This window comes from Asparagus officinalis, chromosome 4 (assembly GCF_001876935.1).
Source record: "Asparagus officinalis chromosome 4, Aspof.V1, whole genome shotgun sequence".
Taxonomy (NCBI): Eukaryota; Viridiplantae; Streptophyta; class Magnoliopsida; order Asparagales; family Asparagaceae; genus Asparagus; species Asparagus officinalis.
The window spans coordinates 77,548,380-77,561,831 of record NC_033797.1 but is presented as its reverse complement, the minus strand read 5'-3'; positions in this window follow the sequence as shown (position 1 = coordinate 77,561,831).

Here is a 13,452-nt window from a genome sequence, read left to right as displayed (position 1 = left end):
ATAGTTCAGAGTTTCGGAGAGTCGCAGAGTGACGGAGTTTTGGAATAGTCATTATCGCGTATTTTTACTTGTAGAGTCTCCACTGTAGTTTTGAGTTTTATCCAGACATTAGAGTTTTATTTTCATATTGTAAAGGCAATTGTTTTCATCGAAAGTTGTTTTCATTGGTGAATCCATTAAGAAAACTTCAGTCACTTACAACGAATTACAATGAAAAAATAAGAAAATTATAACTTTCTAGAAAATAAAAGAAAAATCGTTTATCGACTTCTGCTTTTGTGGGGACTTTGCTTGTGCCGGGAGTGCGTTAGCTTGTGGACCACCGATTCAAAGATTCTAATTGAATTATGAAGGCTTTGGGTATTCTTCCTTCATTTAGAAGTAAGAATAAAATTAGTGAATATCTTATCAAAGTAAGATGAACACTCTTCTCAAGATCAAGTTAAAGCTTAAATCTTAAGGAATCACAAAAAAACTCAAGTTTTCTGCTCTATCTACTCTCTGTGCTCGTATCTCCTTATCAGTAATGGTCCTAGGGGGGTATTTATAGCCCTCAGGAGAGTTTTAACTGAAAATACAATGTTATGGGGGGTGTTGCCTGCGAGACAGTTGTGACTGTCTTGGCTTCCGAGATAGCCATGACTATCTCGGAAAGCCTTAATTGCCCAGCTCTTTTTTCTGTAACTACCTTCCCATGTTCTAAACTCTGTTATTTTGGTACTTATCAATGTGATTCTCGCCCATAATGTCTCCCACGTTCCTGAACAGTTGATGGTCACGTGTTCTGCAGTTATTTCAGCAGTTTCTAAACATTTCAGAACTATCTCGCGTGCGAGACAATCAACACTGACTCACGTGTGAGACAGTCAACACTGTCTCGCATGGCGAAACAGCCAACACTATCTCATGTGCGAGATAGTCCACACTGTCTTGATCTTTTCGAGACAGCATAAGGCCATTTCTTGTGATCTTTGGATGATCTTCTCTTTACCTTGAGCTATATTTGGATATCTATCAGCATTTTTATATACCTACAGATACCCCCTCCAAAGTATTTCAGACTCATTCCTTTATAAAGGAGTCTGAGATACTTTGGATAAGACAGGTCTTACTTACAATCCCTTTAATACTTGGTTGAGTAGATCGTGTAAAAGGACCCGTAAATAGCTTCAACTCTTGACCCCTTCATCTTTTAGTCTATTCAGTGCTTTGTAGAATAGCTAAGATTCTTCCGGTACTATGTTTATCGTTTGACTATTGTCGAGATCTTGAACTGAAGCTAGAATCTTAACTTGTGAATTCATCTTTTGTTGTCAAATTGATATTGGATTGATTATTAATGCATTAGTCTTCATAAGAACACAGTTTATACTCATACATTGACTGGAGTCTACACAATTTAAACTCTTAAGGTGTTGGAGTGTTGAGAATCGGTTTACACTCATGTACTCTTTGGAGTTTTTGGGAAATAGTTTAACCTTGTATACCCATTAGTAGGTAGTCAGGTTATTCTTAAGAATATTCTAAATGATATTCCCCAGAAACTTCATGTCGAGAGTAGGAAAACAGTTTAGATTTGTGTACCCATTTGGAGTATTCATATGTGTTATATGTGGATCGAGGTTAATTCATCAGACACCACGAAATTGCACATTTTGCCCAAGACAGTCGTAATTGTCAGCGAGACAACATTGTTATCTAGCAAGGCGAGACAGTGTAGACTGTCTCGCGTGGTGGGACAGTGTAGACTATCTTGCACTGCGAGATAGTATTGTATGTCTCATGTTACGAGACAGTGTCGACTGTCTGGCCCAGTCGGGTCAGGGGTATACAAGTCGGACTTAGGGTTTTCCAAGGGTTTTTTCACGTCGAATTTCCAGCGATTTTCAAGCAATTTTTAGGCGATTTTCGACGAGTTCCCGGCCTCTTCTTCCTCTCTTTATTCTTGATTTGGGTAGGGCTCTTGTTTGGAAGGGGCTCTCAGTCAAAATTCAAAGGGTTTCTTCAGGTTTGTTCTCCTTGTAATTTGTTCTAAAATTTCAACTTTCTTTGCTTCTTCTCCATGCATGCAGTCTTTTGGACTTATTTGGTGATATCTTTGTCGATTCTAACCCCAAAACCCTAACTTTCTTGTAGGATTTTGACGGGGTTATATCTTCATCATGTCGCCGAGGAGATTTCGAGTTTCCCGAGGCTGTTCGGCTTCCAAGACGGGGTTGATCCCACTGTTGATTCTTACGAGGGTACATTTCTTTCACCCTTCTTTGGCTTTTAAAAATTATGTCTTATCAACTTTATATGTATTTATCCATCTTTGTATGTAAAACCTCGTTTGTCATCCTTTGAGATGCATTCGGAAAGAGTCGGTATCCTCCTTTGAGGGGATTGACGCTGGAAAGTGTTTGTTTTGCTTGGACAAAACACACTTCAGAGTATACAGGGGCGATTTCATATTATCCCACGTATTTTGAATGGTTCTGATATGCCGTTATAATGCTCATGCATAGTAACGCATATCTCTTTTATACGTGTGGTAAATAAAAATCATCACACCTGTTACGAGATAGTGATTCTATCTTATGGAATAAGATACACCGCCTTCTCTAAAATTTTAGGACTAATCTTACACAATTTATGTGTATTTCTTCTTTGTCAGTTCATTTTCCTTCTGTAATCTTCCCTGCTAGTGAGGTTACTGGTCAAAGTAGTGCCACTCATTCTTATTACGAGGGGATTCCAATAGTTGAGTCAGTTCCTCAGTTTAATTTGGATTATAATGAGGAAACAACGGAAATTCTGCGACGAGGTGATTGTCGTATTCTGCGACGGTTGATCATGGACGCGGCTTTAATTTCAGAGCAAGATTCAAACTAATATGTGAGGAAGCCATATTTTCTGTTTGGTGATTCTGTAAAGGACCCGAAAGTCATTTCTTGCAGACCTGTATAGTGGTTGCATGGGAGTGGGTCGACATTCTTGTATCTACCTTGGATTCCTCGAGATCATTCCCTTTTGAAGTTCAGAAATCTGGCAATCGATCAGGAAATGTTTTGGAAATTGACGGAAAACCACGAGCATGTCCACTGTGGTTTTATCGGTAGAGAAGCTTCCACTCCGAGTTCCAGCGACAGAGCTTCTGTGCGAGGACTTCACCCTAGTATCTTAGGTCAAGATACTCTACCTCAGAATAAGAGAGCGGTGCAGGCAAACACTGTAAAGAATAGGTTAGCTGCGTTAGGAAGAGAACTCCCTATTAAGAAGTTCAGATGTTATGGATGGGTTCACTATTTTGGAGACAAGTGGTGGATGAGAATGACTCGATACGTATTAAACTGTTGGGGGCGAGAATTAGCAGAACTAGGGTTATCAGCTCCTATTCGTGCCAGTATGTATAGTCTACAAATCAGTGTGGACCATTTCTTTGCTTTGTTCGAGATTTACAATCCTGACACCAATACTTTCTTCACCAAGAACGGGAGCTTGGACTACCATTACATGAGATGATGAAGGTATCGGGATTGCCCATAGGCGATGTTCTGTATCAAGAATTCTTCCCAATGGTTAGCCAGTTAAACAGGATGAAGGATCAGTCGGCCGTGACCTATAATACCTTATGGAAGCTGACATGCCATTACCATATAGCTATGGCCGAAATGGAGACTAAAGCTAAGAAGAGATCTCCCTAGATCAGCTTGAAGCAATTCATGGATTATCTGTTTAAGAATCTTGAGAGTCGTTCAGAAGCTGTGTGTGAACTATCTCCCTTGATCCCGAATGAGATCAAGCGATTGTTGGAGAGAACAAATGCACAGTCCTACACCTCCCGTTTAGAAGACAGCTTTCCTCATGGCACCAAGTTTCATTCTTATTTGTGACAGGCTGGTGTTAAGATTAACCCAACCACTCTACTAGCCGGCTTTTTGGCCATATGGATGAAGAAGTGTGTCGTCCCCCATCAACCCTCCGATGCAATGTCGATTGAAGTATTATATCCGACAGCTCAATTAGCCATAGGTCGTAGGTTGTCCTTGCTTCCTGCAATAGTAGCTGATATCCACAGTGGGTTACGATAATTGGCTTCCGTGTTCACTCAAGAAGGGAAGAAGCCCTCCGCTAGGATATCCATACCGAAGCTGGAGTTGCCATACACTTATTTAATGACCTGGTTAGTACTTCACCGGCCAGATTTGATGCAGGATCCTGAGACGGTGGATCCAAGCCTTCCCCTACTACAGACTCTTGAAGGTTGTAAGTGGGTCAAACATCGGTGGCTGGATATATCTAGACAATTTAAAGTCCATAAATGTTGAGAGTTCTTTCCTTGTTTCCCTTAATTCTCCAGGACTGATAATATGACTTTATTGGATACCGAAGAACCAAGATAGAACCAAATGATTTTGGATGTCGGCTGCTTCAGATGGCTGATGAACATCCGACCTGGTTATCTGGTATTCAGTGTGAAGGATGTCTGTCGTATCGAGCCTTACTTTCCGTGTTGGTTTTCTCATCAATTCAGCTATGATCAACTGTATGTCGGCAACCCGAACCGTCAACTTAGAGTTCAAGGTGGACTTATAGATGGGACCTGGTTTTGGAGCATCATCAGTTGCACGAATGTTGAGTTTGATCTCCCTTTGGAGACGCCTCCTCTACAGATGACCTTCCTTTACTGTAAGTGGTTGATAGCTACCAATGCTATCACTCGAAAGAAGCGAATATCTGAATTAGAAGAAGAAATAGCCTCTCGGCGTGCAACAGAAATAGTCCATGAAACTGTGTTTTCAAACCAAGGGAAAGAAGCTTCCGAGTCGTCCAGAAAGGGGAAGAACCTGCCCGCCTAACCGATAGTGAAGAAGAGTTTGAGACTAATGAGATCAAAACTTCTGAGGGGACGGATGAGACTGGATCAAGTTCTGAAGAAATGGAAGAAGAGGTTGGTGAGAAAAATGAAGAAGAAACGACCGGTCTCCCCGATTCTTTCTTCAAAAGAGGATATGTAAACCCTTCCGTTGCTCGCAGGGCTCACTATGCTGATCCAGCTCGACCACAAGATGCTCCAAAAAGGAGGGAGATGGTCGTTATGACACATCCCAATCGGATGACGGTAGAAGTCCTTAGTGGAGAGGAAGAGGAAGAAGAAGATACAATACCTCTTGCTCATAGGCAAAGATCTCAATCCTTAACTCAAGTTCAAACTCAAATTCCTTCAAGAACTGAGTTGCATACCAAGTATCATCATGAAAAATCTGGGGTTCAAGGTGAAGCGCGTCCACTGAAAAGAAGGAAGAAGGTCGCATCTCGACCACGTATTCCTCTTTCTGCTTTAGAGGAAACATCTGCCCACAGTATTCCTTTAGACGAACAAGGTAACAATTAATTTTTATTTTCATTTTACTATTCTCATATTTCTTAACACTTGAACTTATCTTGCACTCAATTTCTGTAGGCAGTCAAGAAGAAGGAGAATTTCAGGATGACACTGCTTCTCCCGGTAGTATGAAAACTGAGGAACCCAGCTTTGTTCAACAAATGCATGACGCGCTTAATGACAAAACTACTGGTGTTCAAACAACTTCTAACATTGATCCATTGGCTCCCAACGCAGGTACGGGTATTTCTCTATTTGGAGGGCAATTCCGAAAGATGAATGAGTCGGAATGCGTACCTTTTGTAATGACTTGTGCACTTTATCTTCTCTTAGTTAAACTAAAAGAAGCGGGTACAAGTAGTGGAGCCATCGAATCCATCCCAGTCAATGAAGGTAAGACTAATCTCCATTTTGTACAAGTTCATATAAGTATATATGTTATTTATGATCTAGTACATTCTGTAGATACCATAATGAATGAACCAGCTGGAGGAGAAACCACTCATGCTACTAAGGTCAAGGATTTTAACGAGCACAACCTCAATCTTGATCTCTCAGAGGACGACCATCAGTATATCTCCGATTTATTATCGGGAAAAACTCCTGGTGCAGCTACAGGACCAACTATTGGAGTTGGTTCAGTTGAAGCGGGTTCCTTTGAAGGTAAATGCTTTTATTCTATAATCTTCATTATCTCTTTATCATTTAAATTTGAATAATCATATAAGTGTTTGAATTATAGGACCAGTTGCTGAAACTGATGCTGCTATAATTGTTGGAACATCTGATCAACCCAAGGGTCATGACTTCTTGTCGTCGGTAGGAACTAAAGTCGACATTCAATCATCAATTCCTGAATCTCAACCTCTCACTCCTTTAGACCCGATGATGATAGAAGCTACTGTCACCCCCCAAATTAGTCTCATCGCAACAAAAGCAAGACCAACCGAAGAAGTTAGTACGTCAATAGCTACTGCATCTAGAGTTGGTGAGTTTTATCAATTGTTTGTTTTAAACTTCTGATCAATATTCCAGCATACTCATTGTATATATTTTTTCTTTCTTGCAGAATCTTTAGTCCTTCCCCCCAGAAACTTCATAGATTCAGATCCGACTTTGATGAAAGTCCCGACTATACTTCTAACTGATGTAGCGGGTACGTCGATGGCTGCTACTCTTGAGTCAACTTCAGTTGCTCAAGAAGCCGGATTGATATCCTTGGGGCGAGAAAGCCATGTTGAAGGCTCTATTGTTAAACTAGGTACGCTTCGGTTCACCATTGCTCTTGGATTTTAAGTTTCGAACATTAATTCAAGTATTCGTTCGAGCACTTATTTCCTTTCCTCTTACTGTAGTGCCTCCTTCAACATTACTTGAGTCTATCAAAGCTTTAACGTCCGATGAGGATCCAGATAAGACGTTTATATGTTCAGATATCTAAAGTTTTGTTTATTTCTTGAACCTCATGATTGATCGAAATCATCATAAAGGGTCATCCTTCGACAGCTTTAGGAGGTCACTTGATCGACATGTAGCAGGAATTAGAGAAGATGGATATCCTGAATTGGCTGATTCCATTGAAGCCTACTTGGTCCAGCTGAAACAACAAGTTGAACACCTGAGGGATCTTAAGATTAGCGACGTTTCTTCTTATGTATCGGCTCAAATGGATTTCAAACTGCAAGAGTGGTATGCCTCACAAAAATTGGCAGAGCTCGAACTTCAAAAGTTGAGAAATCGTGTAACCCAGATGAGATTGGGTATCACCAAGAAAGTGCAGGCTAAGGCTGATTTACTCCAATCCTTAGAATTACGTCAAGCTCATATAGCCCGCTTGGAAAAGGAGCTTGTAGAGGCTAAAGACGCTGAGAGTATCCTAAAACTTGATCTGGTTGAAGCTGAGCGTGTCGAAACAGACTTATTTCAATAGATGGAACTTCAGGATAAAAGGCTTACTGAAACGGGCTAGTATGTCAATTATGTAGGTCCGTTTGAGTCGGGCTAGTATATGAATTATGTAGGTCTGTTTCACATATAACGTTAGGCTAAAAGAATTAAACTCTTTTAGGCTTTAAATTACAATATTGAATATGTAGGCTACATGTATTAGATGTAGTCTTATCTCTAATAAGAGATCAAGATAACATCCCCATGCGTGAACTGCATGTATTTTAAAATATAAGCAAGTTATATTTTCTTGGTAGGAAAATAAACTCAAAATCGAAGAAGAGGAATTTTATATTTCATCTCCTAGTCTCTTGTTTGTTGGTAGAGATGAACCCAAAATCGGAGAGAAAGAATTTTATATTCTATCTCCTGATCTCTTTTTTGTTGGTAGAGATGAACCCAAAATCGGAGAGAAAAAATTTTATATTCTATCTCCTGGTCTCTTGTTTGTTGGTAGAGATGAACCTAAAATCGGAGAGGATGAATTTTATATTCTATCTCCTGGTCTCTTTTTTTGTTGGTAGAGATGAACCCAAAATCATAGAGGAAGAATTTATATTCTATCTCCTGATGCAAAAGAAACTTAAAGTGGGATTTCTACTTAGAGAATCTGGATGGGTCTGAATAATCCTAACTGTCATAAGGTTTGATTACTCAACTTTAAAGTAGACCTCTCATTCGTGGAATGAATTAAAAGGAATTTTGGATTTGGTCTTAACTGTAGTAAAGTTTGACCAAGTGGGAGTTGCGACAATTTTACCTTTAATTGGTTAAATTGTTCAAATGGAATTGAGGCCATTTTGTTTGTCGAAAAGGAATCTCAGTTTTGAAAGTGAACCTCTCGTTCAGGAAAGAAATCGAGAGGAGATTTTAGTTTTGGTCCTAATTGTAGGAAGGTTTGATCAAGTAAGAAATGGGAGCGAGGTACAAGTAACGATGGGAATGTTAACTTGTACACATCACTCGACGAGAGTTTTTGGTGTCAAACAAAAGGATTTGACATAAAATGATTCGGTGATTACTATAGATCAGTAACTTGAATCTTTTTGAAAACTGTATCATAATTTTAACATTGGGAGTGTTAAAGATTAGATACAATGGGAGTTTGAAGGATTTTAATTCATGACGGATTTTGGTGGACCCACCGTCAATTAATCCGATCGGTGAGGGATTTTGTGATGCGAGGTTGTGAATCATCAAGCCCCCTCCACAATTGCACTGTGGGGGTTTGTTGTGAATCATCAAGCCCCCTCCACAATTGCACTGTGGGGGTTTTGTGAGGAAAGATCAATTGTCTTTTGTCGTTGAATCTCATCTCACAAAATGCTTGGAAAGTCACAGCGTGAGGTTCTTAATCATTTTTTTGAAATAATTAGATAACTACCATGAGAGAGTCTTAATCATTTTTATAACAATTAAGAACGAATTATTCAAATGATCAGTTTCCATCATAAAACAATCAACTGATCTCGGGTTATCTTAAAAATATCGTGTACAGGATTTTCTAGGAACTTTCCGTTTTAAATAGGTTATCCTGAACACACTAAGGGTAGTACTTCTTCAGGAACTTTCCATTTATCGGCATCATAAGTTTATTGTCGTCATGAGTGATCAAGCGATATGCACCGTTTGAATAGACTGTTTCTATTACAAACGGTCCTTCCCATTTGGGCTGAAATTTTCCTTTCTTCTGCACCGTTTGAATAGACTGTTTCTATTACAAACGGTCCTTCCCATTTGGGCTGAAATTTTCCTTTCTTCTTGGAATTGAGAATCATGGGTCTCCGTTACAAACGGTCCTTCCCATTTGGGCTGAAATTTTCCTTTCTTCTTGGAATTGAGAATCATGGGTCTCCGAATGGCAAGAACTAGGTCTCTTTCCTTAAAACTTCGTTGTCATACTTTTTTATCAAAAGCCCAAGAAATTCTAGCCTGATAAAACTCAACTTGTTGCTGAGCTTCCAAGCGCTTCTCATCTAATATCTCTAATTCTTCGAGGCATTTTTTATGTTGTTCTTCTATCGTCATTCCCGTTACGAGAGCAATGCGAAGAGAGGAAATTTGTATTTCTAAAGGGAGGACAGCTTCACACCCATATATTAAAGAATATGGGGTTGTTCCAGTTGGCGTACGGACAGTAGTACGATAAGCCCACAGAGCTTCACTAAGTTTGTCGTCCCAGTCTCACTTATTGACTTTTAAAAGTTTTGCCAAAATCTTGATAATCATTTTATTAAAAGCTTCAGCCAATCCATTAGCTGTGGGATTATAAACAGTCGATAAAACTTCTTGAATTCCAAATTTACTATAGAATTTGATGAATGCGTTGCTGACGAATTGACGGCCATTGTCGTGTACTATTCGCCTCGGGACACCATATCAATATATGATATGGTGTTTAATAAATTTGATAACATCGCTCATTTTTACTTCTTTAAGCGGGACTGTTTTGGCCCATTTTGAGAAGTAATCGGTGATCGTCAGAATAAAATAGTCACATTTGACTGAAGGCGGGAAAATAGGACCTACAATGTCTATTCCCCATGTTTTGAATGGCCATGATGTCACTGATGGGTATAAATGCTCCAGAGGCTAGTGCATATAATTTGCATGTACTTGACACACATGACACCGCCAGGCATAGTCAACTGCATCCTTTACTATGGTTGGCTAGTAATATCCTGTTCTCCTGAGTCGGTCGCAGAGTTTGGGACCAGGTTGATGTGCACCATATGTTCCATCGTGCGCTTCTTTGAGTGCCTCTTCCGCCTCTCTATTAGATGGACAATGGAGTAATAGACCATTATATGAATGTTGATACAATATTCGTATCGTAGCGTTGTAGTAAAATCTCGGTGCTCTTCACCGAATCGAATCCCTTTCTTTTACATCTTCAGGTAAGATACCATGTAGGACATAATTGATGATAGGAAAACGCTAATCTCGAACTTCGGGTTCAACTCTCGTTAAATGTGTTTCTTTGACAGTCGAATCGTAGATTGGTACAATGAGCTGGTGAGTTATCACTGTGATTAATTGTTCTGTCTCGGGAGGCTGAGCCAAAGATACCGACAATGCTGCCAATGCATCTGCATATGTGTTTTGGAGACGTGGGATGTACTCGATGAAAAATTCCTCAGACGAGCTCGCCATCTCGATGGCTGCCTGGTGGTATGGAATCAGATCTTGATTTCTGACCTTATACTCTCCTCGTATTTGGTTGACTACTAGTTAAGAATTGTTTGCGGAAAAAGTTGCTGTATTCATTGCTGCATTCATTACAACTTTGATCGTTACAATGAAACAAAAAGATAGCCTTTTTATAAGACTGGTACACAATGAAAACAAAAGAAATACAACTCTTTTCAAACAAACGCAAGATCTGTTCATCATCTCTTGCTTGCGTGGGTCTTTTGCCTGTGACGGGGATGTTGATATCCGTGGACCACCGGGGCACTCAGATCTGGTCCGAGAAAATCGGGCAGAGTTTCGTCTATCCGCGGAGGGATTTAGAAACTCTGAACTTCGTCGATCTGCATGAGATCTAGAAGTTTACAGCTCCTATCTCGGATAATCGAGATATTCGCTCTACTTAGTATCACCGCTAAGGGGCAACACTAAGGAAAAGAAAAGGGGGAAGAAGAAAAAGACTCCTCCTTTGCTGCAGAAGGCTCGCTCACTCCTCGATCCGGCAGGGCTTCGCCTGTGCCTTAGAAAACCCCGACTCCTTCCTCCGGCAGGGCTTCGCCGCTCCTCTCTGGAATTTCAGATCTCAAAGGCTAAAGCTCTAGATCTGAAATTTCTCTCCCAAAACCAAGGCCAAGAGAATGGAGGCCCTAGGGGCCTATTTATAGGAAAACAAAGGGGGGGTAGGGGCTGGTTGAGGACACCCCCTAGGGGGGTGTCTCGGCTCCAAAACCGAGACACCCCTTGGGGTGTCTCGGCCATGGCCGAGACACCCCCCATGGGGTGTCTCGGCCAAGGCCGAGACACCCCCTTGGGGGTGTCTCGGCCAAGGCCGAGACACCCCTTGGGGTGTCTCGGCCTGGCCGAGACACCTGGGGTGTCTTGGCTTCGCCAAGACACCCTTCGGGTGTTTCGTCCTGGCCGGGATGCCCCCGGGTGTCTCAGTCTGGTCCGAGGCCTTCCGGGTGTGTTTGCCGTTGATTCGCCGTCCCAACTCGGATTTGAGTGATTTCGGATGCGTTGGAATCTTGACGACGAGCTCTGTAGGCCCCGACGGTTGGATTATCAGTGGGGTGATCGGGACACGGCGGGTGTTGGTCCAATTGCGGTGATCGCGGGGTTTTCGGTCAACCCGTATCCCGGTGATTCTGATATTCTGTCGGCTCACATAACCCGTCGGTTTGCTTCAATTGCTCACCGGTGTCATTTGAATTCTTGTGTACCGGGTAGTGACGTTCAATCGTCGATCGTTAACACCGAGCTGTGAGTGGGGACCTATCGGCAATTTTTGATGCCTACAGATACCCCCTCCAAAGTGTTTCGGACTCGTTTCTTTTATAGGAGAGACCGGAATACTTTGGATATGATTGGTCCAACCTTCAGTCGGCCTAAGGGACCTGTGGTTTGCTTCAACTCTCGGCTCCTTCGATCTTCGGTTTATCCGGTGCTTTGTCGGATAACCGAGATTGTTCCGGCGCTGCGTTTATCGCCTGGCCGTCGTTGGAGTCTCGAGTTTACAGCTGGTGAGTTGAGTTTGGCTCGTGTCATTGAGTTGACTTTGAACTACCTCCGCCACATTGTGCTGGCTTAGGGTTTCGGATCCCCGTGTGTTGGCTTTTTGTCGCAACGCGTTGACCGGCGTTGACCTAGGGTTACGCGTTGACCGGCGTTGACCCTTAGGGTTTGAATCGTCGAACGTTGACTTTGGTTGCAACGCGTTGACTGGCGTTGACCTAGGGTTACGCGTTGACCGGTGTTGACCCTAGGGTTTCGAATCGTCGAACGTTGACTTCGGTTGCAACGCGTTGCTTGGCGTTGACCTGGGGTTACGCGTTGACCGGCGTTGACCCTTAGGGTTTCGAACGTTGACTTTGATTGCAACGCGTTGATTGGCGTTGACCTAGGGTTACGCGTTGACCGGCGTCCACCCAAGGGTTTTGAATCGTCGAACGTTGACTTCGGTTGCAACGCATTGACTGGCGTTGACCTAGGGTTACGCGTTGACCGGCGTTGACCCTAGGGTTTTGAATCGTCGAACGTTGACTTCGGTTGCAACGCGTTGACTGGCGTTGACCTAGGGTTACGCGTTGACCGGCGTTGACCCTAGGGTTTCGAATCGCCATTAACACAGTTTATACTCGTACGTTTGCTGGAGTATACACAGTTTAAGCTCTTAAGGTATTGGAGCATCGTGGTCTCGAATGTTGGGTTGCAGGACCAACTGTTTAAAGTTGATTCATCTGCATGTGTGGATTTTGTCCTGAATTTGTTGGGTGTTCGAGTCACGAGACCAACTAGGGGAGTTGATGCGTCAATGACTCGCAGTTATAGAATTTTTGGCAAATCCTCAGCCATCAACGGATTTGATTAGCCTTTACCGACTACCGTTTGAGTCGGGCTAGCATGCGGATTGTTTAAGTCCGTTCCGCATGTGACGTTGTGCTAAGAGAGTTAACGCTCTTAGTGCTACGATATTGAATACGTAGACTTCGTCTTTCTCACGGGAATAGACTACCCGGCGACGCGTGTTAGGCGTTGACTTTAGGATTTTTGGCTAATCCCCAGCCTTCAACGGATTTGATTAGCCTTTACCGACTACCGTTTGAGTCGGGCTAGCATGCGGATTGTTTAAGTCCGTTCCGCATGTGACGTTGTGCTAAGAGAGTTAACGCTCTTAGTGCTACGATATTGAATACGTAGACTTCGTCTTTCTCACGGGAATAGACTACCCGGCAACGCGTGTTAGGCGTTGACTTTAGGATTTTTGGCTAATCCCCAGCCTTCAACGGATTTGATTAGCCTTTACCGACTACCGTTTGAGTCGGGCTAGTATGCGGTTTGTTTAATCCCGCTTTCATGTGACGTCAAGCTAAAAGAGTTAACCCTTTTAGTGCTACGATATTGAATACGTAGACTTCGTCTTTCTCACGGGAATAGACTACCCGGCAACG